Here is a 27,790-nt window from a genome sequence, read left to right on the forward strand (position 1 = left end):
AAACAAACAAACAAACAAACAAACAAAAACCTGGTTGTGAACCTCGTGGTCAGCAGCTCAAATCCTCCAGGCCCTCTACGTGAGAGAGATGAGGCTTTCCGCAACTTGCAGTTAAACAGCCTTGTGGCCCAATATTCCGTGTTGTTGTTGGAGCTCCACACTACACGTCTCGCTGCGGCTCCAAGTTCTCGCTGCGGCTCCAAGTTCTCGCTGCGGCTCCAAGTTCTCGCTGTTGGAAGAAGTGCAGCCAGAGTGCTTCTTGCCGGCTGGGATGGCCAAACTTCATCTCTCATACTTGGGGCATATTGTCACTGGAGAAGGATCTCTTGTTTGGTAATATGAAAGGTCAGAGAAAAAGGGGAAGACCACCAGCAAGATGGATTGTCAACATGGCAGCATCAATGGGCTAAAGTATGACAACAATTGTGAGGTTGTTCCAGGACTGGGCAATGTTTTATTATGTTGTGTATAGGGTCGCTATGAGTCGGTACCTACTTGATAGCACCTAACAACAACATATTTGGATTGAATTCTGAGTGGTATTCCTGTATATGTCAATCTCCGGTTCTTAGTACAAAGGACTTCCTTTAATTTTTTTTTTTTTTTTTAAAGTTGGCCTTTAATTTATGTTCATTTGGAAACATTCTAATTTTGTAATCATATTTGAGGTACAGTTTTGCTGGGTATATGATTCTTGGTTGGCAGTTTTGTTTTTGTTTTTTTTCTTTCAGAGTTTTGTATATACTTTGCATATGTATCCCCATTGACTGCTTGCTTACCTGGTTTCTGTTGGTTGAGAAATCAGAGCTTAATAGATTTTCCCATGTTGCCTTCAGGATTCTTTCCTTGTTTTTGATTTTGGAGACTTTGATTATTATATTTCGTGGTTATCTTCTTTTGGAGTCTATAATGTTTAGGGTACTGTTAGCCTCTTGAATGCTAATCTTCTCTACTGCCATTATGTTATGGAGATTTTCTTCAAACAGCTCTCTTCAATTATTTTTTCTGTGTTTTCCATTATTTCTGCTTGTTGTTGAATTCTGATCACCATAAGTTTTCATCTTCATGTTGTCTCACATGACCATTGGACTTTCTTCAGATTTTTCATTCTTTTATTTTTCTGGATTGTTCTTAAAGCTTACTAGTATTGAGAGAATTATCTTGAGTCTCACTAATTTGGGCTTCCATTGATTTGAATCTTCTCCTTTGCCCTTTCATTGTATTATCCATTGCTGAAATCTTACTTTTAATCTTCTGGATTTCTATTTCAGAGTTTGTATTGTGTCCAATCCTTTATCTATTGTATTTGATTGTTACTGTAATGGTTTCCTGAATTCTTCCTTGTTTTCCTTGACCTTCTGTCAACCATTTGAAGGTGCATAAATAACTCTTGACTCTTTTTCAGGTTGTTTCAATGCCTTTCCCCTACCTCCCCACCCCTCAAAAATATTTTCTAGCTCTGCCTCTTAGTCACTTGTTTGAGTCACTCTGTCTAGTTTCTTTTTGTGAACAGAAATAATCTGCTGTTTCTGTATTTGTATTAAATTGATGGTTGTATGTTGGTGTATTCTCAGGTACTCGTTGACTGCCTCCTGGTGGGTGTGACCATCATGTGAGCTTGTGCAATGATCTCTGTTTACTGTTTGTGCAGTTCTGTTCAGGATGGACTTAACAGATGTTGGTTGTTGTTTTTCATCTGGTGTACAGTAGTTGGTATTGGCTCTTGCCCAATGGCTGTGTCTGTGGAAGTTATGGTGTGCTGGGTTAAATGGACATGATTTCTGCCTCTTGTCAAGTGAGGCAAGAAGAGAAGGAAAACAAACAAACAAACAACAGCAAAAAAAGAGGAAATAGTAAAAATAAAAATTTTAAATGGCAGACAATAGCTAGAGACAGAATACAAAAACTAACAAGGGAAAAGAGGGAGAAGAAAATAAAATAACAACAAAAAAGAAATATAGAATATGCTACACCTGATTCCAGGTGCTGAGGTTGGTGCAGCTAACTCCTCACACACTTTGATGAACCTTCAACAGACCAGAAAGCAGAGCTTCTCTTGGAGTGTATGCGGGTGGGAGCTGACTCATCAGCATAATGTGAGGTACAAGAAAAAATTTCACAACTTTCCTTCAGCCAATAAGCAGTATATGTCTGCACCACCTACTGCCTTCTTTCCTGCAAAGTCACCTGAACAGATCACCAGTCTCTTTACTTCTTTCTCTCCAGGAATCTGTTCAGCTGCTTCTCCTAGTGAGTACTAGCTCATGACTAGCCTGCCAGCTCTGCAAATTTGCAGCAGGGCCTGCCCGAGTGGGGTTGATATGAATATTTCCCCACTCTTTTAAGGGAGCTCACAACTGCTGCACTCACCCCCGTGCTTCTCTGACCACTGGCAGAAGGAGTACTTCCTTCGAGGTATATGCAGGTACAGGCTGGTCTCAGGTCTGGTTTCCAGGGGAATGTTAGGAAAAAGAAAAAGAAAATTGCACTTTTGTCTCCATGAGCCACACATATGTTTCTGTATTACTAATATGCTTTCTTGTCTCTGAAGTCATTCACAAAATGTAAAGATGGCTGTGATGCATCTGGATGACTGGCACAAGTCACCAGCCCCCTCCTTTTTTTTTTTTTTTCTACGTCTCTAGTAAGCACTCAATCCACTTCAGTATTCCTTCATTTGAAGCTCAGAATTCCAGGACTATCATCTACATGTGTTTCATTTGGTTTTCTGTATCTTTGTTGTGGAAGGTCCGTACAGCCTTTCTGCCTCGGCTGCCATCTTGTCCCTTCCTCCAAAATATATTTATCTTGTATTTTGTTCCCTTACCAAATTATCTTAAATTTTTTAGTAGGTTTTTGTGTTGCTTTTTGTAAAAACCCTTAGGTTTTCTAGGCTTACAATAATATCTTCAGGGGAAACAAAGCAAAAGACCAAAAATTTTCTTTTTTATGGGTATGTTGTTGTTAAGTGTCGTTGAGTCGGTTCTGACCCATAGCGACCCTGTATAGGGTTTCCGAGGAGTTGCTGGTGAGCTTGAACCACCGACCTTGCAGTTTAAACTGCTTTGCAGTCTGGCGCATTAACCCAAAGCACCACACTAGGACTCCTTTGGTATACACATTATAAAATAGTGTGTTTTAATATATTTTCTAGAATCTCCATGACATTAAATAAATGTAATTTTAACCATAAGCAGTCATGTCTAGATGGTTTTAGTGCTTTGCCACTAGGACAATATTATTGATGTTTTTTGATACGCTATCTTATCACAATACCTTGCTTTATTGTACTTCACAGATATTGCATTATTTAAAAATTGAAGATTTGTGGCAAACTTGTATTGAATATGTCTGTTGGTGTCATTTTTCCAACAGTATGCTCTCACTTATGGAGCTGTGGTAGTGTAGTGGTTACGAATCGGGCTGCTAACCCCAGGAACAGCAGTTGGAAACTACCAGCTACTCCGTAGGAGAAAGATGAGGCTTTCTTCTCCCGAAAAGATTTACAGCCTCGAAACCCTGTTCAGGGTCACTATAGGTTGGAACCAACTCGACGGCACTTAACTACAACAAGAATGCTCTCACTTCGTGTCTCTGTGTCATATTTTGGCAATTCTCACAATGTTTCAAACATTTTCATAATGCTATTGCACATTTAATAGACTATATTGTTGTTGTGAAGTGCCATAGAGTTGATTCCGACCCATAACGACCCTGTATAGGGTTTCCAGTGAGCAGCTGGTGAGCTTGAACCACTGACCTTGCAGTTTAAACGACTTTGCAGTCTGATGTATTAGCCCACAGCACCACACCAGGACTCCATGTTGTTGTTGTTAGGTTCCATCAAACCCTATGTATAACAGAATGAATCATTGCCTGGTGCTACAGTAGCCTCACAATCATTTCTATGATTGAGCTCACTTTTGCAGTCACTGTGTCAGCCCTTCTCATTTAGAGTCTCCCTTGTTTTTGCTGACCCTCTTACTTTACCAAGCATGATGTCTTTCTCCAGTACTGACCAGTCTCCTGGTAACATGTCCAAAGTGTTTGAGTCTAGTCTCACCATCCTTGCTTCTCAGAAGCATTCTGGCAGTACTTTTTCCAAGACAGAATTGTTTGTTATATTGTCCATGGTATATTCAATATTCTTTGCCAGCACCATAATTCAAGTGCATCAATTCTTTGTTAGTCTTTCTTATTCGTTGTCCAGCTTTTGCATGCATATGAGGTGATTAATTGAAAGTACCTTGGCTTGAGTCAGGTGATACCTTTGCTTTTTAACACTTTAAAGAAGTCATTTGCAACAGATTTGCCCAATGTGATGCATTGCTTTATTTCTTGACTGCAGCTTCCATTTCTTGATTGTGGATCCAAGTAAAATAAAAACCTTTATAACTTCAATCTTTTATCCATTTATCATGAAGTTGCTTATTGGTTCTGTTGCAAGGATTTTTGTTTTCTTTACATTGAGTTGTAATTCATACTGAAGTCTTTGGTCTTCATCAGTAATTACTTCAAGTCCTCTTTGTTTTCAGCAAGCAAGGTTGTGTACTCTGCACATTGTTGTTGTTGTTGTTAAGTGCCGTCGAGTCGGTTCCAACCCACAGCGACCCTGAGCAGGGTTCCCGAGGCTGTAAATCTTTACGGGAGCAGAAAGCCTCATCTTTCTCCCATGAAGCAGCTCATAGTTTTGAACTGCTGACCTTGAGGTTCGCAGCCCATTGCATAACCACTACACTACCAGAGCACCTTCAGGTTGCTAATGAGCCTTCCTCCAACCTGATACTGTGTACGTCTTCATATAGCCCAGCTTATTAATTCTGTCCTTAGGTAAATTCTGCCCTTTTTATTGTGAATTATTGAACATTCCATGGTGTTCATACTTCACTAGTATTGCTGTTTCCCCTATATAACCTATCTATTGCTTGGCTGAAAATTGAGCCATGAGAATGAGTTCACTTCCAACTCAACGGCTACAGTCTTGGGTTCCTCCAATATCTTTCTGACTAGTAAGTCTGGTATCTTTTTTTTTATGATTTTGAGTTTTGTTTCCCATTTTCTCAGATAAGCTGGACTGTGAACCACAACATCCATGGTTTGAGCCCACCAGTCAACTGTGTGAGAGAAAGATGAGACTTTCTGCTCCTTCAAAGATTTACAACCTTGGAAGCACTATACAGGGTTGCTGTGAGTTGGAACCAACTCAATGGCACTTAGCAACAGTAACAATGATAACAACTGAGAGCATCTAGGACTTTCTAAGTGACCCTTTTCAGAGCAGTTGGTAGTGAGCTTGTTCTTTTGGTCTTAGGGTTGTGGAGACTGATGTTCACATGTTCCATTAGTTCATTGAACTTTTTAAACATAACTTTTATAGGCATGACTTCTTTGTTGTTGTCAAATGCTGTCTAATTGGTTCTGACTTATAGTGACAGCTACTCTATATAAGATTTTAGAGGTTAGCAGTCTAGTGCTTCTCTAAAACACCACACCAAGATTAGGAAACCCACCACTCCCCAAAAAGATTGTGTGACTTGCTTTATTGCAATGTTCTCTTTATTGCAGTGATCTGGAACCAATCCTGCAATATCTTTGAGGTATGTTTGTACAGTTAAGTAGTTTTCTTCTCCTTCTGTTTTATGCAGAATTTAAAGGTTATACACAGCTGTTGAGTTTTATCATATGCTTTTCCAGCATTTATTAATAGATGATATTAATACCTTCCCACATCTCAGTGGTTACCTCTATATGCCAAAGGTTGTTAGCTCTGAACAACTGTGACTGAGAGCTTTGTTTTCTGACCGTGAGAATGCCAGGGTAAGCCTGATGTGTTAGAGAATTAACATCCCCGAAGCAGTTCTCAACTAATGACAGATGGGGAGTTGGTGGAAAATATCCCAGTTTATTTGACTCTCGGTAGAGATAACGCCGAAACATGTTTTATAGTACCTTCCAGAGTTCTGCAGTCAGATTGAGCTCCATTTGCCCACAGTAATTCGTTTGCAAATGCATACCTTTATTGATTTTCCTCCCTGCTTTGCCTCACATCCTCATTTTTCTATTGGCGTTTCTTGGGCTCATGTCCTTATTAAATGACTTTATTAGAATCTTTATCTCAGGGTATGTTTCAGGAGAAACATACACTGAAACAACTGATACAATCATATAATTTTCTCTATTAATTTGTTGATGTAATAATACATGTCAGCAAATCATATAGTCAGAAAACTGGATGTCTGTTTTTTTAAATACAGTTTTATTGAAACACAGCTTTAATTTACTATTGTGTTTACTATTGCGCATTTCATTTACTTCTGTAGATGATCACTTTTGCAATAAGATTGAAGCTGCGTAGTTGCAGCTAAGACTGCATGGCACAAAAATATAAACTATTTACTGTCTGGTCTTTTAAAATAAAGTTGGAAACGACTTTTGTTATAGGTAGAGTCCTGTGGGATAATGCACTAGAAGGCTAGGTCAGCTGTTTGAACTCACCTGCTGTTCCTTGGAAAACCTATACAAGGTTGTTGTAAATTGGAACTGACTCGACAACAGTTGTTTTAGGTTAGTTTGATAGTTATTTTGTTACTTATTGGATGCTACATATGTTACTGAAATAAGATCTACTTCATCAAAGTGCACTCTTCTTTTGAAAAATTGCCAGAATTGTAGTTGCTGATATGGTGATGGTGATATTGGTGTGTCGTGGAGTTGATTCTGACTCTTAGCGATCCTGCATAGTGTTTCCACGGCTGTAAATCTTTACGGGAGCAAATAACCTCATCTTTCTCTCATAGAATGGCTGGTAGTTTCAAACTGCTGACCTTGAGGTTAGATTCTAACCACTATAATACCAGAGGCCCTTATTTGCTAATATACAAACCCCCAAGCAAATCCACTGCCATTGAGTCAGTTCCGACTCATAACAAACCTATAGGACAGAGTATAACGTCACTATAGGGTTTCTGAGACTATAAATCTTTAAGGGATGAAATTGCCAACCTTTGGGTTAGCAGCTCATGCTCAACCCAGTGTGCCACCAGAGCTCCTTGCATATTTATAAATTGGTCTTTTATCCTTTTTAAAAAAGATTTTCATAGTAAAGGTATTATTTCTTCATAAACTTTGAGAATGTTCCATTTTTTTTTCTATAAAAATAATGTAAAACACGTTGAAATTTTTCCATGAACTTTTTGAAGCTTCCTTGTATATAGGTTTGACAGAGACTAGTGCTACAGATGTATTTATATGTGCTGCAAATATATCCATGAATACAGTAGAGCATATAGGGGACAAAGTTATGAAAACTTCTTAGTCATAACCACATGCCTTAAGGGAATGAGTCACTGGACCTGTGTGCTGAGGACCATAGTCTGTGGACATCAAGGTCCGTTGGCACAACATAGTCAACAAAGGCAATGTTCTGCATTCTACTTTGGTAAGGAGTGATGGGGTCTTACAGGCTTATGAGTGGCCGTTCGGAACAAAGAAGAGTGAAGACAATTAAAGATGCAAAGAAACAATTAGTCCAAAAGACTAATGGATCATATGAACCTCAAACCATAGCCCAGAGACCGGAAGAGATAGAAGGTGTTCAGCTACCACTGCCAACATCTCTGAAAGGGATCATAATAGGAGTTCTTGGAAAGAATGGGGAAAAAAATGTGGAGCAAAACCTAAAATACTATGAAAGACTAGATCTGGTAGCGACGACTGGAACCCCTTGGACTATGGCCCTTCGTCACTCTTCAGGCCTGGAACCTTGGTACTCAACTTTCAGCCAAACCACAGACATGTCAATAAAGTGAATAATAACATCAGAGAAGTATACATGCCTTCATCAGCCATATTTGATTAAAAGGCAGCATCTGCCCAGGGTAAAGCTTGGAAGGCAGGAAGGGATTTGAAATAAATAAATAAATAAAAAGGGAAGTGCAGGGAGGAAGTGGGAAGAGTTACGGTGTTACACTGTGGGACTTGCAATCAATGTCATGAAACAAAATGTGTATGAATTGTTGAAAACCAATTTGCTCTGGAAATTTTCACCCAGATCACAATAAAAAGTTAAACTCCAGTAACAAATTTGGTTTAATAATAATTTGTTTTAGAATATTTTCTCTCTAAGTTTATAAGTCAGAGCATTGGTGGTTCAGTGGTAGAATTCTCGCCTGCCATGAGGGAGACCTGGGTTCAATTCCCAGCCAATGTAGTTCTAAGTTTGGACTCGTGGTGTGGTGCTGTAGGATACGCACTGGACTACAAATCACAAAGTCAGAGATTCAAGCCCACCAGCTACTCCTTGTAAACCCTATACAGGGTTGCTAGGGGTTGGAATCGACTCAACGGCACTTAACAACAACAACAACAACATGTTTCCTCTTAAATTAAGGCACCATCTCAAGAAAAGATTTGATGCATTAGACACAAATCACCGAAAACCTGAAGAGTTGTGGGATGACATCAAGAACATTATATATGAAGAAAACAGAAGTTCGTTGAAAGATAGGAAAAAAGTAAAAGACCAAAGTGATTTTCAGAAAAAAACTATGAAACTTACTCTGTACATAGAGTAGACAGGAATAGATGATGATGTAAGAGAGCTGAACAGAAAACTTCAAAGGGTAGCTTGAAAAGACAATCAAATATAATGAAATGTGCAAAGATCTATAAGTAGAAAACTAAAAGGGAAGAAAAAACACGCTCAACATTTCTCAAGCTGAAAGAAGTGAGGAAAAAATTCAAGCCTTGGGTTGCAATTTTGAGGGATTCTATGGGGTTTCTGGTGTGGTACTGTGGGTTTGCACTGGACTGCAGTCAGTATGAATCACGAGGTCAGCTGCTTAAACTCACCAGCTGATTCCTAGAAGTCCCATATAGGGTCACTATGGGTCGGAACTGACTTGACGGCACTTAACAACAATAAAAGCAACGGAAGTCCTGGCGTGGTACTGTAGGATAAGTACTAGACTGCAAGTTGGGTTTGAACCACAAAGTCAGCAGTTCAAACTCACCAGCTGCTTCTCAGAAACACTATGCAGGTCCGCTTTAAGTCAGAATAGACTCAATGGCACTTAATGACAAAACAATAACATGGGCAAAATATTAAATGATGCAGAAAGCATAAAAATAATACAGAGTGAATACAGAATCAATGTTCCAAAAAGAATTGGTGGATGTTTAACCACTACCATATGATGAAGAACTGATGGTATGTGTGGAAGGAGTCCAAACTGCAATGAAGTCATTGGTGAAAAACAAGGCTCAAGAAATTGATGTAATACAAATTGAAATATTTCAACAAACTGATACAGCACTGGAAATACTCACTCATCTATGCCAAGAAATTTGGAAGACAGCTACCTGGCCAACCAGTTTGAAGAGATCCATGTTTGTGTACACTCCACAGTAAGGTGACTCAACAAACAGAATGTGGAAATAATCGAATAACATAATTACTATCACATGCAAGCAAAATTTTGCTGAAGATAATTCAAAAATGGTTGCAACCATATATCAACAGAAATTCAAGCTGGATTCAGAAGAGGCTGTGGAATGAGGGATATCATTGCTGACATGAAATGGATCTTAGCTGAAAGTAGAGAGTATCAGAAAGATGTTTATTTGTGTATTATTGATTATGCAAAGACATTCAAATGTGTGGATCATAACAAATTATGGATAATATTGCAAACAATGAGTATTCAAGAATATTTAACTTTACATAGACTAAGAGGCAGTCATTTGAACAGAACAAGGGGATACTATCAGGAAAGATATGCATCAAGGTTGTATTTTTCCACCATACTTATTAAATGTCTATGCTGAACAAATAATCCAAGAAACTAGATTATATGAAGAAGAACACAGCATCAGGACTGGAAGAAGAGTCATTAACAACCTGTCATATGCACATGACAGAGTCTTGCTTCCTACAAGTAAAAAGAACTTGAAATACTTACTGATGAAGATCAAAGACAGTATGGATTGCACCTCAATATAAAGAAAATGAAAATTCTTACAACTGGACTAATAAATAACCTCATGATAAATGGAGACAAGATTGAAGTTGCCAAAAACTTCAACTTGCTTGGATCCACAAAGAATGCTCATGGAAGCAGCAGTCAAAAAATCAAATGACATAGCACATTAGACAAATCTTTTGCAAAAGACCTCTTTAAAGTGTTCAAGAGCAAAGATTTCACTTTGGAGACTAAGGTGTGTCTGACCAAAGCCATGGTATTTTTCTTTCTTTCTTTAGCCATGATATTTTAAATTGTCTCCTATGCCTCCTATGGACAATGAATAAGAAAGACAGTTGAAGAACAGATGCATTTGAGTTATGGTGTTGAAGAAGAATATTGGAAGCACCATGGACTGCCAGAAGAATAAGCAAATCTATGTTGCAAGAAGTACAGTCAGAATGCTTCTTATAAGTGAGGGTGGGAAGATTTAGTCTCTAGTACTTTGGACATGTTATCAGAAGGGACAGGTTCCTGGAGAAGTACATCATGCTTGGAAAAGTGAAAGGTTAGAGAAAAAGAGGAAGACCTCTAACAAGATGGATTGATACAGTGGGCTCAAACACAAGAGTTGTGAAGATGACTCAGGATTGGCCAGTGTTTCTTTCTGTTGTGCATAGAGTCGCTATGAGTTAAAACTGACTCAATGGCACCTACTTAACAATAACAGCATATCCGAATGTTGTTGTTGTTAAGTGCTGTTGAGTCGATTCTGACCCATAGCGACCCTGTATAGGGTTTCCTAGGAGCAGCTGGTGAGTTTGAACCACCAACCTTGCAGTTCAAATGACTTTGCAGTCTGGTGCATTATTCCACAGTGCCACACCAGGACTCCCAAATTATCACTAAAAGTTCTTGTTGTTGTTAAGTGCCGTTGAGTCAATTTGACCCATAGATACCCTGTATAGGGTTTCCAAGGAGCAGCTGGTGAGCTTGAACCACCGACCTTGCAATTCAAATGACTATGCAGTCTGATGCATTAGCCCACAATGCCACGCTACTAATTATTAAATGTATTTTAAAATTTGCATATGTATACTTAGAATAAAATAATGATTATGTTATTTCTAACTTGGTTGAGATGTCTCCTATATTAGAACTTGAATTCTAAGCACTTATTTTATGGAAAGCAATGGAGTCCTGGTGTGGCTTTGCAGGTTAATATGCTGGACTACAAAGTCGGTTTGAACCACAAGGTCAGTGGTTCTAGCTCATCAGCTGCTCCTTGGAAACCTCCTATACAAGGTTGCTATAGGTCAGAATGAACTCGATGGCACTTAACAACAACAACAATGGTTTATAGTGGTAGTCCTAACTCTATTTTGAGTTTAGACATAAATGCAGCCTCCACTGAGTTCTTTCTGACATTTAACCAGCGATGTAAAAAGTTTGCCCTTAGGCATAGGTGCTTGAAAGTGGATTACAATGACTCCTCTAACGGCAACTGGGTGCTAGGGCAGCATAGTCATCATTCATATCCCAACCAATGTGATTGGAGGGCCACAAAACCAGTACTGTAAACTCGTCTAATGCAAAGTAGTGTACCTATTCCAATCATGGTCCCTTTCCCACTTCCCTAGTCATGCCTCTGAAGGTAAGAAATTGATCTGCTGTCAATTATGATTTTGTGACAAATTTCTTTTGTTTTCTTGTTGCTGTTTTTAAGTGCCATCAAGTTGGTTCCAACTTACAGAGATCTTGCATAAGTTTTCTGAGGAGCAGTTGGTGGGTTTGAACTGCCCACCTCGTCATTGTTGTTATTGTTAAGTGCCGTCAAGTTTGTTCAGACTCAATGTGACCCAGTATAAGGTTTCTGAGGAGTGGCTGGTGAGCTTGAACTGCCGACCTTGCGGTTCAAACTGACTTTGAAGTCCAGTGCATTCACTCACAGCGCCACACCAGGATGTGCTTCTCCTACAGCACCACACTATCAACATGGCCAATGAACCTTTTACTCGCCATTGTGGACACATGCTGATGGTCTTCCTCATCGGATGATTTATCTTTGTCTTGTCTTTATCCTCTTTAAAATCAATAAAGGGGTTTTATAAAGTGTATTTTAATTTGGGGCCTTTTTTCCCCCTACAACACTCCAAAGACCATAGTCTGGATGAAACGAATTCTCTGAAGTTTGTTAGACTTAACTTTTTATTTTGTATGTGCATGTGTGTATTTGTTTATTTATTCTACTTGAAGTATTTTCTCCAATTTTTAGGTGCAAGAATCTATATGGATATAGACAGAAATATGCATGTTTAATATATAGAATATGTCGTAGTTGTTAAGTACCATCAAATTAGTTCCAACTCATAGTGACCTTGCATAGGGTCCCTAAGGAGTGGCTAGTGGGTTTGAACTACCAACCTTGCACTAACAATCCAGTGCTTACCCTAAATCACCAGGCCAAAACATCTTATATATCAATATATGTATAGATAAAGCTCAGTAATGTGCTCTTCATAGATCCCATATTCTTAATGATTTTTTTTTTCAGGATGGATCTATTAATTATAGGCAAATTTGTTAATCATTTACCTAGTATCAGGAGATTTTTTTTCAATTCCTACTTGGAAATTTTAACAATTCTTATTAAAAAATACTATGTTACTATGTTTTTGGCAAAGTTTTACACAGCAGTTTAGGCTCCAACCAACAATTTCTACACAAGTTGTTCGGTGACATTGGTTACTTTCTTCAAAATCTCTACTCATCCAGAGAAAAAGACAAGAATAGAAATCAAAGAGTCAGAGGAAAAAATAGTCTACAGGTCAAATACTGTAAACAAACCACGACCTCATGTACCCTGAGACACAAAGAACTAGATGGTGCCCGGCTACTACCACTGACTATTCTAATCAGGCCACAGTAGATGGACCTTGGTAGAATGGGAGAAAATTACAGAATAAAAACCTCAGATTCCTAATAGATTAAAACTGATAGTCTACTGAACTGAACTGGTTGGAACTGGAAGGCTTCTGAACACTATTGCCTTGATAAACTCTTCAAACCTTGAATGGAAACTAACCCTTGAGCTAACTTTGTAGTTAAATAACAAATTGACTTAAAAAAAGAATATCATCCAAATATACTGTGTTCCTTTAAAAAAAAAAAAAAACACCTACAGGAGACCAAATAGTCAACAAGTACTTTAAAACAAAGATGAGAATATAGGGAGCAAGGAAACAACATTAATGGAAATGAAAGAGAATAGATATAATGAGACTGTTCACAGATTGTGAAAAATGTAAACACTGTCACTTAACAACTTGTTTAGAAATTGTTGTATGGGAACCTAAACTTCTGTGAAAATCTTTACTGAAAACACAATAAAATAATAAAATTTAAAAATGGACAAATTACAATTTTGCTCTGTCAGTTTGTGTGGGTGGTTTTTTTTTTTCCTTCATACCATTTCCTTCTGGTTCCTCCTGTTGTTATAGTCAATTGAGATCTAATAGTCATTTCTTTGCAGGAAATATATGATTTTTCTCTTTTCTTTGGTGTATTGCAGTTTTACCATGATTTGATCTCTCATTCCTCTATTATCCTGTGTAGCTTTGATTAGACATATACTAAAACCAAACCAAAGCAAACCAAACCAAAACCTATTGCCTTTAAGTAGATTCCAACTCATAGCAAAACTATGGGAAAAAGTAGAATTACTCTACAGGTTTCCAGGGTTGTAATCTTTATGGAGTTCTGGTAGCATAGTGGTTACAAATTGGGTTGTGAACTGCAAGGTTAGCAGTTCAAAACTACCAGCCACTCTGTGAGAGAAAGATGAGGCTTTCTGCTCCCGTAAAGATTTGCAGCCTCGGAAACCCTGTACGGGGTCGTTATGGGTCAGAACCGACTCGACTGCACTTAACAACAACAATCTTTATGGAAGAATTTTGGTGTGGTGCTGTAGGATAAGCACTGGACTGCTAACCACAAAGTTGATGGTGCAAACCCACCAGCTACTCCTAGGAAACCCTACACAGGGTTCCTATGAGTCAGAAATCACTTGATGGTACTTGCACTAAAAATCTTCACAGAAGCATACTACCAAATTTTTCTCCCATGGTCAACCTTTCAGTTAGCAGCTGAGATCTTAACCACTGCACACCCAGGGCTCCTTAGACATATGCTAGAATGTTTTCTCTGTGACATAACTTTATTCATTTCAGTTGTTCTCACTCTATTTTGAATTATACATATTTTATTCATTCAGTTGAGTAATTGTCTCATCAACTTTGTCTAATATGTGCTTTAAACTTATCCTGTATGCCTTTAGATTTTGAGCTCTAACACCCAGGTATTATAATTAATGAATTATGAAGAATGTTGATTTGGCAAGTGTTTTGTTACAGACAGATTCTTCACAATTAAAAAGAATAAAAAAGAACTATGAAGAGTTGAGCTCTTTTATAATGAGCAATGAGAATATTTGCCCTTTGCTCTGGTGAGAGGTATTATTTCTAACTTCCATGGCTTTTCAGTAGACAAAAAAAAAAATAAAATCTAAAACAAACTTTGTCAGTGTCCTTGCTCATAAGACATGCAGTAATGTGAGAGGACCATAGAGACTTGTGTCCCAACAATCACAATACCCAGCTTACATGAGGTTAGTTTTGTGGTTGCAATGTCTCATGAGAGATACTTTATTTTCTTTCACATGAAACTGAGACGGAGTCAGGCCAATTTCTTTATCATCTTCCAGTGGTATTGTTTCTTACTTTCCCTGCTCAGTGGTGCTCTAAGAGTGCTGAACTTTGGGGATCCTTTCTGTAAGTGAATTTCTCATGCTTGGCTTACCATCTTGCACAGACTACAGGATTTGTGAGCTTCCAGGGTACCAGAGATTGGCAGAATCCCCAGATTGAAGGCTTTCTTGATGTTTCTATGGCTTTATGCTTCCTTATTAATTTTAGCCCATGAAGAATCACCTTATACTCTTGCCAGTTCAGCCAAAATCTTTCAGTAGGTATTTAATTATATTAAGCATTTTTAGGTATCTCATACTGGGAAGATTTTTCAGTTTCTTTAGTCTACCACATTGTTGGTAAGAGATGTGCCTATAGAGTTTTTAAGAGTTGAGATGGCTTTTACGATTAATCTAGTAAAATTTTTTACTTTATATATTAATAATTTAAGGTCTTGTGAGTTTATTTACACTGACTTGACATGCTATATGTGTCATATTGTGCAAGTAGAAGCAGTCGTTCTACAAACCAGGGCTTCTGACTGTAAATCCAGAGTTCTTTTTCCTCAGAAGGAAGGCTAGTATAATTTTTCAGAGAAAATCTCCAGTAGTTCTTATATTGATGAGTGGCTGAGATCCAGCAAAAGACTGAGTAGATGTAGAGAAATTTCTGTCTACATTTTGGCACCAGAGGGCTATGTTTTGTGAGATATCTAGCCCTACAAGGACACATGGACTCTAAAGTCAAGGCTAATGTTCCGTTTTTTTTTTTTTTTTTCCTGTTGCCCAGGACACAGTACTGGATATTATTTTGTATATGAGAATAGCTGAGGTATCAGGCACATTAAGAGGACACAAACTTCAGTATTTATTTATAATGCAAAATAGGTTTTGTTTTGCAATGAGAGTGTTTCTAAATTTGTCTTCTAAGAAAGCAGCAAAGGGTGTTTATGAGAATATTACATTTATATTTCATCAGAATATTTACATTGCTCCATGAAAGAACATGAAAAATTCCTTGAGGAAATATATGAATATTTAGATAAGAAAAATTACATAAACATATTTTGTTTTCCATTTCTCTCCAGATTGACTTTCTTTAAGGAAATGGATTGACATTGTTATGACTCACAAAACAAACTTGCTCAACATAAAGTGGTAATATTGTTATATCGATTACGTACATATCTTTTAATACTGGAGTTGAACAATTCATCAAATATAATGTGCATTTTATAAATTATGTATGCAATAACAATTATATTTTCCTTTTCATTTTGAACCGATTGGGTATAATCTCACATTGAGATTTCTTTCACCAACCATATAAAATTGTACCAGCAGCACTGTAATCTTGTGATTTGTTATATGTCTGGTCCTATTGTGTGCAAAGAGAACCAAAACACACCTTCAGATTGAGCATACACTTCTATTTGCATAAAGTTCTTTGTGACCATTTCAGCCTTTATGGAGTGTCTTAAGCTGAGTTCTTTAGAGAAGCAAAACCAGTGAGGTATATATATGTTTATGTCAAGGAAATGACTCACACAGTGGTAGAACTATGAGAGTCTTCAGTCCATGGGTCAGATGAACCAAGATTAACAGGTCAGACAGCTGGCAGGCAGGCAGGCCAAGCAGGTAAAATGGTAGGCTGCTGACAACTCCCAAGATCAAGAGGTTATACAGTAGGCTACTGGTTCAAGTCCAAAGAACTGGAGGTTCAAGGACAAGCCAGATGCAAGATCCAGACCCAACAGAAAGCAAGCAAGTTTTACCTGAGTGTGTAATATTTTTGAAGCCGGCTATACCCCCAAGGAAACTTCCTTTCATTTGATTGTCTGCTCTCAGAAGACCTCATCATAGAGTTGATTATAATAATTAGCTTTCATCATTTGGTAGTATGCTTCTGTGAAGATTTTTAGTGCAAGTACCATCAAGTGATTTCTGACTCATAGGAACCCTGTGTAGGGTTTCCTAGGAGTAGCTGGTGGGTTTGCACCATCAACTTTGTGGTTAGCAGTCCAGTGCTTATCCTACAGCACCACACCAAAATTCTTCCATAAAGATTGTTGTTGTTAAGTGCAGTCGAGTCAGTTCTGACCCATAACGACCCCGTACAGGGTTTCCGAGGCTGCAAATCTTTACGGGAGCAGAAGTTGCTGATTAATTTAAACCGCCGACCTTGGGCTCAAACTGACCTTGCAGTCCAGCGCATTAACCCACAGCTCCAATATCAGGGTATTATAAAGGCACACAACAGACAGCTTTTAGAATATAACAAATATGCCATTTTCATATCACATACTGCGTTTTCACTTAATTTTGTAGGATTCCGTAATTGCAATCTTATAGGATTAAGTAGATTGCTGTCTGAAGTAAGTTTATTTTTTTTCTAGTGTTCAGTTACTCTATAAATTTTTTGCTGTCTCTAATTATGATGAAGTTCTGGTGTGGCACTGTGGGTTAATGTGCAGGATTGCAAAGTCAGTTTGAATTGCAAGATTGGTGGTTCCAGCTCACCAGCTGCTCCTTGGAAACCCTATACAGGGTCACTATGGGTTGGAACCGACTTGATGAAATTTAACAACAATAACAATCACTGATCACTGATGAGTTGTTGACTTGGTTCCTACTCATAGTGATGCTGTACAGGGTTTCTGAGAAGCAGCTGCTGGGTTTGAACCACTGACTTTGTGATTGGCAGTACAGTGCTTATCCTACAGCACTATACCAGCAACCCAGGGCAATTCACTGATGGTCAGTTCTCAAAGCATATTTAGGCAATGATTGAGTATTACAATGTATTTCTAATACATGTTGGGAAATGTAGGAGCAATGGATGCAATCCTGGAATTGTATGCCCAGAGTCTAGATGCCTTAGAAAATATTGCTGAAGACCAGACACAAAACGGAGATACCAAAAGATAAGTTGAAAACATTGCCAACAAAATGCAAACACTGAAGTATGTATTTATGCTGGTTATGCAGAATAATGTATTGCAACATTTTCACCAGAGAAGGCAAGCTCTCCAAGATTCAGAAGTAAATTTATAGACATACATTGATCCCTATCAGTCATTAACACGGTATACATAATTTAAGAGATTTTGAAAACAGAAAAACAAATAATGCCAAATACTAATTATCAAGCAGTTCACCATTGCAGAAGCATTAGGAAGAAACAAGTAAATGATGGAAATGCTCCAGAAATATCGTTGAGTACCAGAGAGAAGTGTTGTGTAACCACATATGCTACTGACGCATTTGAATCTTGTATGAAAAGAAGGACGAAAGTGTATGAAGTTATTTCAAATAGATTTTCCTTCTTAAACAATGTGGCTATACCTGATGAAGAATGCATAAAGGCATACAAGAAATTGTTGTTGTTGTTAAGTGCTGTGAAGTCAGTTCTGACTTATAATGATCCTGTATTGGGCTGGTGAGTTTGACCCACTGACCCTGCAGTTCAAACCAACTTTGTGGTCTAGTGCTTATCCTACAGAGCCACACCAGGATTCCTCAGCACAGGCTAATTCCAATGACTTAAATACAAATCTTTATGGAGAAGTGCTACAATTTCATTCTTACATGAAAACTAGGTTTACAGATTCAGGAAAGACACATTTAACTCATACAGGCATGTACAGTTTCATTTGTTGTTGTTAAGTGCCATCAGGTGGTTCCGACCCTATATAGGGTTTCTGAGAAGCGGCTGCTGAGCTTGAACCACCAACCTTGCAGTTCAAACCGACTTTGCAGTCCAGCAAATTAACCTACAATGTCACACCAGGACTTAGAAGATAAAACAATGCATATTTCCCAGTGTTAAAATCACTAACTTTAGTAATCACAAATTGCACAACAGAACACTCATTTTTTCCTTAAAAAAGGAGCAAATATCCTTAGCAATGGCTCAAGAAAGACTTGATTCATTACCCTTAATATGGCTGCTTTGTATTATGAAAAAATTGTTTGGCAGCTTAATTGTGACAAAATCATTGAAGAATTTGTAAGAGCAAAGAATAGAAAGAAATGTTTGTAATTAAAGCATTTCAAAGATGAAAGATCTATCTAAAAATAAACTATAACAATTTGTTGTCAAATTTGTTTTCTGATCACTAAATTTGTATTTGTTCATTTATAATTATAGCATCAAAATGGAAGTATGAGCCATTTAAAGCAAAATTAGTGAAAATCACTTTTTTTTTTTGCTATAGGAGATAACAGAATTTTATATTGATTGTTGAAACAAGGAAGAGCATTAACCCATTTACTTGTGTTGTTGTTGTTAAGAGTAGTCAAGTCTGTTCTGACTCATAATGACTCTGCATAGGGTTCCTAATGTATCAGGGAGACTGGTGGACTTGAGCCCCTGATCTTATGGTGGTTAACAGTCCAATGCTTATCCTACAGTTCCACACTAGGACTTTGTTATAAAATACATTGATATTATTTTTGTCACATATTGGTGTATAGTTAAAATCTTAGTACCCACATCACTAAATTCATTCACTATCATTGAGATCATTCCAATTCATAGCAAACTATAGGACAGAGTAGAACCATCTCTTAAGGTTTCCAAGACTATAAATCTTTATGGAAGCATCTTTGTTCCACTGGTGAGTTTGAACCACCAACCTTTTGGTTTGCAGGCTAGCACAACGCACCCCCAGAACTCCTCCCATGCACAAAAGTTGTATAATCCAGTTAATCTCATTCTACTAAAATGGCATATGTCACTTTTGCATTCAACAGCTAATATTATAGTTTAAAAAGAAGTTGTAGTATGGATGGCTCAGACACATACACATATGTACATGGCTCTGTAAGATAAGCACTGAACTGGGAACCATAAGGTCAGGAGTTCGAGCCCACCAGCTGCTCCACAGGAGGAAGATGAAACTTTCTGTTCCCACAATGATTTACAGACTCAGAAACCCTATACAGAATTGCTATGAGTAGGAACTAACTCTACCACACTTACCAACAACAATATATAATCCACATATCTCATTAGAAAGCATGAGTAAGCAGAGGAGGAAGCACCACAGATTATCAGTGTTTAGGGCCCTCACAGAGCCCTGGTGTGGCGCTGAAGGATAAATACCAGACTGCTAACCATAGTAATCTCAGGATCAGCAGTTCAAACTTACCAATTGCTCTTGGAAACCCTCTACAGGGTATCTACGAGTTGGAATTTGACTGCACACAACTCATAGATTTGAGTTGTGTGCAGTCAAACTGAGATGTGCAGTCAAGATATGTGCAGTCAAAACGAGATGCATTTGACTGCACACAACAACAGGACCCTCACGTACCTTAATGTGGCCATTCTAAATGAAAACTCCCATGTTTTTGTTGTTGTTAAGTGCCTTTGCGTTTGTTCCAACTCAAAATGACCCTGTATAGGGTTTCTGGGGAGTGACTGATGGGTTTGAACTACCAACCTTGCAGTTAGCAGTCCAGTGCATACTCTATAGCACCACAAAAGGACCCCAAAACTACTATGCTGTTGTTGTTCAGTACTGTGGAGTCGGTTCTGACTCACAGTGACCCTGCACAGGGTTTCTGAGGCTGTAAATCTTTATGGGAGCAGAAAACCTCATCTTTCTCCCAAGGAACTGCTGGTAGTTTCGAACTGCTGACCTTGAAGTTGGCAGCCTGACTTGTAACCACCATGCTACCAGAGCTCCTTTATGACCCACCAATTCCACTCCCCCAAACATGAAAGCAGAGACTCAAGAAGAGATATGTACACTAATATTCACTGCAGCATTCTTCACAACAGTAAAAATGTTGAAACAATCTAAAGCTCATCAATAGATAAATGTATAAATAAAATGTGGTAATATATACAATGGAATACTACTTAGCCAGTAGATAAAAGAAGAGTTGATACATGTTGTATAAGTATGGGTGGAGCTTGAAGACATTATGCTGAGCAAAAGAAACCAATCACAAAAGGACAAATATTGTATGGCATCACATGTAAAAAGACAAGAAAAGGCAAACATATAGAGACCAACATTTATTAGCGGTTACCAGGGGCATGAAAGAAAGGAAAATGGAAGCATCAATGGTGATGGAAAAATCACATAAGGATAGGGCTACACAACAGATCATTGCAACTGCTGTTAATAAGTTTTACATCTCTAAAAATGTGTACTGGTAAAAGCTGTGTGAGAGACATATTTATAACAATGTAAAAAAAGGTAGCACCCAAGGCTACTTTGTTGTTGTTGTCAGGTGCCATCGAGTCGCAACCGACTCATAGCGACCCCATGCACAGCAGAACGAAACAATGTCCGATCCTGAGCCAACCTCACTACTGCTGCCACACTTGACGCCATCAATGATGCCACCTGGCCAATCCATCTCGTTAGGGGTCTTCCCTTTTTTCTCTGACCCTCCACCTTACCCAGCATGACATCCTTCTCCAGCGACTGTTTCCTCCGGACAATATGTCCAAAGAATGAGAGATGAAGCTTAGCCATCTTGGCCTCCAAGGAGCACTCTGGCTGCACTTCTTCCAAAACAGATCTATTGGTTCTTTTGGCAGTCCATGGCACTTTCAGTATTCTCCTCCAACACCACAACTCAAAGGCATCAATTATTCTACGATCTTCCTTATTCACTGTCCAGCTTTCGCACCCATATGAGGCTATTGAAAACACAATGGCCTGGGTTAGGCGCACCTTAGTCCTCAAGCTGACATCTCTGTTCTTCAATACTTTAAAAAGTTCCTGTGCAGCAGATTTGCCCAGTGCAATACGTCGTCTGATCTCTTGACTGCTGCTTCCGCGAGTGTTGAAAGGCTACTTATATACAATAAAAAACTTCATGGAATTTGGCTCCTTGGTTTAGAGGTTTAGGATAATAGCCTCATTAGAGGGATGTCACACCATAATAATGTGTTTAGTGCTTCTGTTCTACCTTCTAGTTTGCTTTATAATGCCTGAGGTATTAAAAGCCTGCAAGTGACCATCCAAGGCACAACTGGTGTCTATTCACCAGCAACAACAGAAGAAGAGTCAGGAATAGGAGAAGTATATGGAATGTGTGGTTAATTGTTGTCATGAACAACTCTCTCCTTTGCCATGAAACTAGAGGAACTGGTTAATTTTCAGATACCATTACTGAACATTTTAATAAAACATTCCATAGAATAATCCTGATCCAAAAGGGGATAATGCAGAACAGAATTTCAAATTCTGAAACTAGACTTTGGAGGGTGGGTGAATCCCTGAAACAACTGCCCTAAAGTAATGTTGAAACCTTAAACCTAATTACCCACTGAAGTCTTCTGAAAACCAAGCAGTAGTTTAGCTTAACTAGTAAACAGTGTTCGTCTTGAGGATTGAGCTTTTTTTTTTTTTTTTTAAATTTTGTATTGTGAATTGAATGACTATTTACAGAGCAGACCATCAATTTTACGTTAAAAATCATATGCTTCCATTTATTTCAATGATTGCAATTCCCTCAATGTAATATTACTAATCTCACTTCCACCCTATGATTCTTGCTTCTCTTCCTCTTTCTTTTCCAATCTTCTGAATCTCTGATTAAAAGGGCAAATGCTGCCTTTTTAATATTGAATGGTTGACCATGCTATGGTGTGTGTACCTCACTACTGTTATTATCCCCCCTATATACCTGGTGTGCTGTGAGTTAATGCGCTGGACTGTAAATTTTGCTTAAGCTGCAAGGCCGGCAGTTCAAGCTCACCAGCTGTTCCTTGGAAACCCTATACAGGGTCGCCATGGTTCGGAACTGACTTGATGGCACTTCACAACAACAACATATACCTGTCTAGTGCTTGGATGAGAACTGGGTTTATGAGGGTGAGTACAGTTCCAAGTCTAAAGGGTGACCAAGGGCCATAGTCTTGGGATCCTCCAGTCTCTTTCTGACCAATAAGCCTAGTCTTTTTTTTTTTTTTTTTTTTTTTTAATAATTTTGAGGTTTATTCTACAGAAATTGAGCTTTTTAAAGATCTGTCTATATGGAATCAACCATTACTACTGAGCTGAAATGGACTGATATTGGCCATTTAAAATGTGACAATCATGTAGTTTACTATGCTGGGAATGACAACTCGAAGGGGAACTGCATAGTATTCATCATCAAAATGAACATTTCAAGATCTATCTTGAAATATAATGCTGTTTGTGACAGGATAATATCCGTACACCTACAAAGAAAACCAATTAATAGCATTGTTACTCAAATGTATGCATCAACCACTAAAGCCAGTGATGATGAAACTGAAGAATTCTATACACTCCTTCAGTCTGAAATTGATCAAGAATACAATTACGATGTATTGATAACTTGTGGTTGGAATGCAAAGGTTGGGAGGAAGGATCGGTAGTTGGAAAATATGGACTTGGTGATAGAAATGATGCCAGAGACCTAGCATGATAGAAATTTGAAAGACCAATGACTGATACATTGCAAATACCCTTTTAAAACAACATAAAAGACCATTATACACATGGACCTCACCAGATGGAATACATAGGAATCAAATTGACTACATCTGTGGGACAAGACTATGGAAAAGCTCCATAGGAGCAGCTAAATCAAGACCAGGGGCAGATTGTAGAGTAGATTATCAACTGCTCATAAGCAAGTTGAAGCTGAAGCTGAAAAAATTTAAAACAAGTTCATGAGAGCCAAAATATGACCTTGAACATATCTCGCATGAATTTAGAGACCATCTCAATAACAGATTTGATGCATTAGACACTACTGACCAAAGACCATTAATGGGTTGGCATCAAGAACATCATACAGGAAGAAAGCAAAGGGTCATTAAAAAGACAGGAAAGAAAGAAAAGATTAAAATGGATGTCAAAAGAGACTCTGAAACTTGCTCTCCAGTGTAGATATGCTAAAGCTAATGGAAGAACTGAGGAAGTAAGAGCTGTACAGAAAATTTCAAAGGGAAACTCCAGAAGACAAAGTCAAATATTGTACAAAAAATGAAATGTACAAAGGTATGGATTTGGTAAACCAAAAGGGAATACACAGTCAGCATTTCCCAAGCTGAAAGAACTGAAGAAAAAATTCATGCCTCGACTTGAAATATCGAAGGAGTCGACACACAAAATATTAAGTAATACAAATAGCATAAAAAAATGATGGAAGAGACACACAGAGTCACAGCACCAAAAAGTAATGATTTGTGCTCAACCATTTCAAGAGGTAACATATAATTAAGAGCCAATGGTACTGAATGAAGAAGTCCAAGGTGCACTGAAGGCATTGGCAAAGAACAAGTTTCCAGGAACTGATGGAATACAAATTGAAATCTTTCAACAAACTGATGCAGTACTGGAGGCACTTACTCAGCTATGCCAAGAAATTTGGAAGACAGCCACCTGGATAATTGATTGGAATAGATTCATATTTGTGCCCATTCCAAAGAAAGGTGACCCAATGGAATGTAGAAATCATCTGACAATATCATTAACATCACATATAAGTAAAATTTTGCTGGATAATTCAAAACAGCATATCACCAAGGAACTGACAGAAAATCAAGCCAGATTCAGAAGAGAAAGTGGAAATAGAGTTGTTATTGCTGATATCAAATGGATCTTGGCTGAAAGCAGAGAATATCTGAAAGATGTTTATTTGTGCTTTGTTGACTATGCAGAGGCTTTTGAATACGCAGTTCTGAAAAGCTATGGTTAACATCTTGAAGAATAGATATTCCAGAACACTTAAGTGTAGTATGAGGAACTTGTACATAGATCAAAAAGGCAGTTGTTCAGGTAGAACAAGTGGATATTGAATGGTTCAAAATTAGGAAGGAGTCCTGGTGTGGTGCTGTAAGATAAGCACTTGGCCTAAAGGTTGGTTTGAACTTCAAGGTTGGTGGTTCAAACTCACCAGCTGATCCTGGAAACCCTATATAGGGTCACTATGAGTCAAAAACGGACTCAAGGGTACTTAACAATAACACCAACACAATCAGGAAGGGTGTGTACCAGGGCTGTACTCTTTCGCCATGCTTATTCAATCTGTATACTAAGCAAATAATGCAAGAAATTGGATTGTATGAAGAAGTACATGGCTTTAGGATTGAAGGACGAGTCATTAACAACCTGAGCCATGCAGATGATAGAACCCTGTTTGCTAAAAGGGGAAAGGACTTAAATACTTTCTGATGAAGATCAAAGACTGGAACTTTCAATATGGATTGTACTTCAATGTAAAGAAAACAAAAATCCTCATAAGTGGACCAGTAAACAGTATCATAATAAATGGAGAGAAGATTGAAGTTGTCAAATACTTCATTTTACTCGGATCAACCGTCAACATTCATGGAAGCAACAGTTGAGAAATCAAATGATGTACTGCAGTAGGTAAACCTGCTACACAGGACCTCTTTAAAATATTCAAGAGCAAAGTTATCAATTTGAAGACTACTGTGTGCCTGACCCAAGGCATGATATTTTCAATAGCCTCATATACATTTAAAAGTTGGACAATGAATAAAGAAGACTGTAGAAGTATTGATGCATTTAAGCTATGGTATTATTGGAGGAGAATATTGAAAGTTTCATGGACTGCTAGAAGACTGTTGGAAGTAGTTCAGCTGGAATGCTCCTTAGAAGATAGGATGGTGAGATTGTGTCATACTTTGGACATGTTATCAGCAGAAGCCAGTCCCTGGAGAAGATCATTATGCTTGGTAAAGTGGAGGCTCAGTGAAAAAGAGGACGAACCCCAAAGAGATGGATTGGAACAGTGGCAGCAGCAATGGGTTCCAGTTCAACAACAATTGTGAGGATGGTGAAGGACCAGGCAGTGTTTCCTTCTGTTGTGTGTAGTGTCACTATGAGTCTGAACTGACTTGATGGCATCTAACAACAACAGTAGCATGTGGGGTCAAATCAATAACAGCAAGTTGAACGACTACACAGTGTCCAGTCTCTTTCTGGCCAATAAGCCTGGTCTTTTAAAAATAATTTTGGAGTTTTCCTGCCACAGAATTGAGCTCTTTTAAGATCTATCAATATGGGCTCATATCGACAACAGCACATTGAAAAATTAGATAAGAACTTTAGCGGGCAGCGAGTTTATGTTAATGAGGGAAGAACATCACAGAAAAGGAAGGTGAGAATTATTGCACAATTCAAATAATATAATCTATATCACTAGCTTGTACATGTAGCAACTGCTGAATTGATGTGTATTTTGCTGTATGTACTCTCAACAACAACAACAACAATAAAACACATAAGATTAGAAAAAAGAGGATAACAGAGGAAGAAGTAGGCCAGTTCAGTACAACAAAAAATATTGACTCATTACCAAGTAAACTTTGCTTTTGTTTTCTTTATGTTCCTGCGGCACCATGAATTTACTTGATATGGCTTTTCTATCCAAAGTTAGCTTCTTCTTGTGGGACCATACAAATAAGGTGCACAGAATTTTAACTCTGGGATTGGCTGGTTTTGCCATCATGTTCAATTTAAAAGGAGTCATCTCAGAAGTATGAACAGATGACCTCAGAATCTCATCAAGAATGAAGAGCCATGAGTGGAATTTGAAATCCCTGCCTGGAAAAGGGGACTCACTGGGATAAAGAGACAGAGCAGCTGGATTGAGCAAAGCTGAGTGCCTACAGGCAGGAAGCTAGCTTGCAGAATGTAACCTCTGGGCATTGACAGACTGGCTAATGTAACATTCATCTGAGCAGGGCAGAGGCTGAGGGGCCACAGGGCTGAGAGACCGCATAAAAGAGTGAAGCACGCCTACAGCACAGCTGAGAAGAAACGTTCCAGACTGGAGAACTACTGCATCCTGGGTTGTATTTGATCCTGAATTGTACCCTGTTCACTTAATAAACCCCATAATCATGAGTATTGTTTATGAATTCTGAGTGACCATTGCAGTGGATTATTGAACTCAGATGTGAAGCAGAGAGTGCTGTGGGATGGATGGTTGGTGTCAGAACAGGGTAAAGAAAGTGGTAGGGTAGTGTTTCACCTCAGCTTCAAAGATTTGGCCTTAGATTGATTTTAAGTCTGATCCTTCTCCCATTTGTGAAGCCAGAAGACCGACATTGTTTCCATGGCATTTTTGCAGCCCCAAATGTTCTCTTCCTTCTAGACCTTTGCATGTTTCCTCTGCCTGAAACATTCTTTTGCCCTTCTTTCTCTAAGTTTGTTTACTCTGCTAATAATTTCTTAAAATTGTTAGCTTCACTACTGCTTCCTTCAAGAATTCTTCTCTAAAGCCCTCTTTGACCAGGCTAGATGTTCCTGCTCTTGTAGCATCATGCTCTTCCTGTGTGATAACTGTTGGTTCTACTGTATGCTCTACATAAAGGAAATGGCACATTCTAGCATCTATGAGAAAGTGCTTAGAATACAATCTATCATATGATGTTGTTAAGTGCCTCTGAGGAGGAGCTAGTGGCTTTGAAGTGCTGACCTTGTGGTTCAGAGTTCAATGCTGATCCTGTAACACCGCACCAGGAGTCTAGCATATAATAGACCATCAATACATATCAATTTTATTGGGTGAATGGGTGAATGGAAATGTGAAAAAACAATTTTTTTAACCCAGTCTCTTCCCCAATTTTCATAGTATCATATTCAAATTTTCTTCCATGTAGAGTTTCTATAATGTTGCCAATTAAAAAAAAAAGTCCTGTTTGAATTTTAATGGGATTTCTTTTAATATGTAGATTTTTGGGTATAGTGACATTTTTACATTGAAACATCATATTCAAGATGATAAAACATTTTTCCATAAAGTCACGTTTTTCCTTTATCTCTGGATAAAGTCATATATCACATGTAAGTCTTATATGTTTCTGTTAGGTTAATTCCTAGGTGTTTTCATAGTTTTTGCTGTTGTCAGTCGATCTTTCTTGAACTATGATTTTCTAATTAATTTTATATTTTACATAAAAAAGCAACTGATTTTTTATAATTATTTTATAAATACATTATTTCACCAAACTTTGTTATTTATTCTATTAGGTTTCCAGTGGATTTTCTTGAATTTTTCAAACTGATTATCAGCCTATCTGTGATTAATAGTGATTCTATTTTATTTCTAATAG

The 27,790-nt window shown here is 38.1% G+C and overlaps 1 non-coding gene across 1 annotated transcript; it reads left to right on the forward strand.

Annotated features, from left to right (window-relative positions):
- Positions 1-8,138: 8,138 nt before the first annotated feature.
- TRNAG-GCC lies at positions 8,139-8,209 on the forward strand. The gene has a single exon. It is a non-coding gene; the product is annotated as a tRNA-Gly (tRNA).
- The last annotated feature ends 19,581 nt before the right edge of the window (positions 8,210-27,790 follow it).

Source organism: Chrysochloris asiatica, unplaced genomic scaffold, assembly GCF_000296735.1.
Source record: "Chrysochloris asiatica unplaced genomic scaffold, ChrAsi1.0 scaffold00035, whole genome shotgun sequence".
NCBI classification, from domain to species: Eukaryota; Metazoa; Chordata; class Mammalia; order Afrosoricida; family Chrysochloridae; genus Chrysochloris; species Chrysochloris asiatica.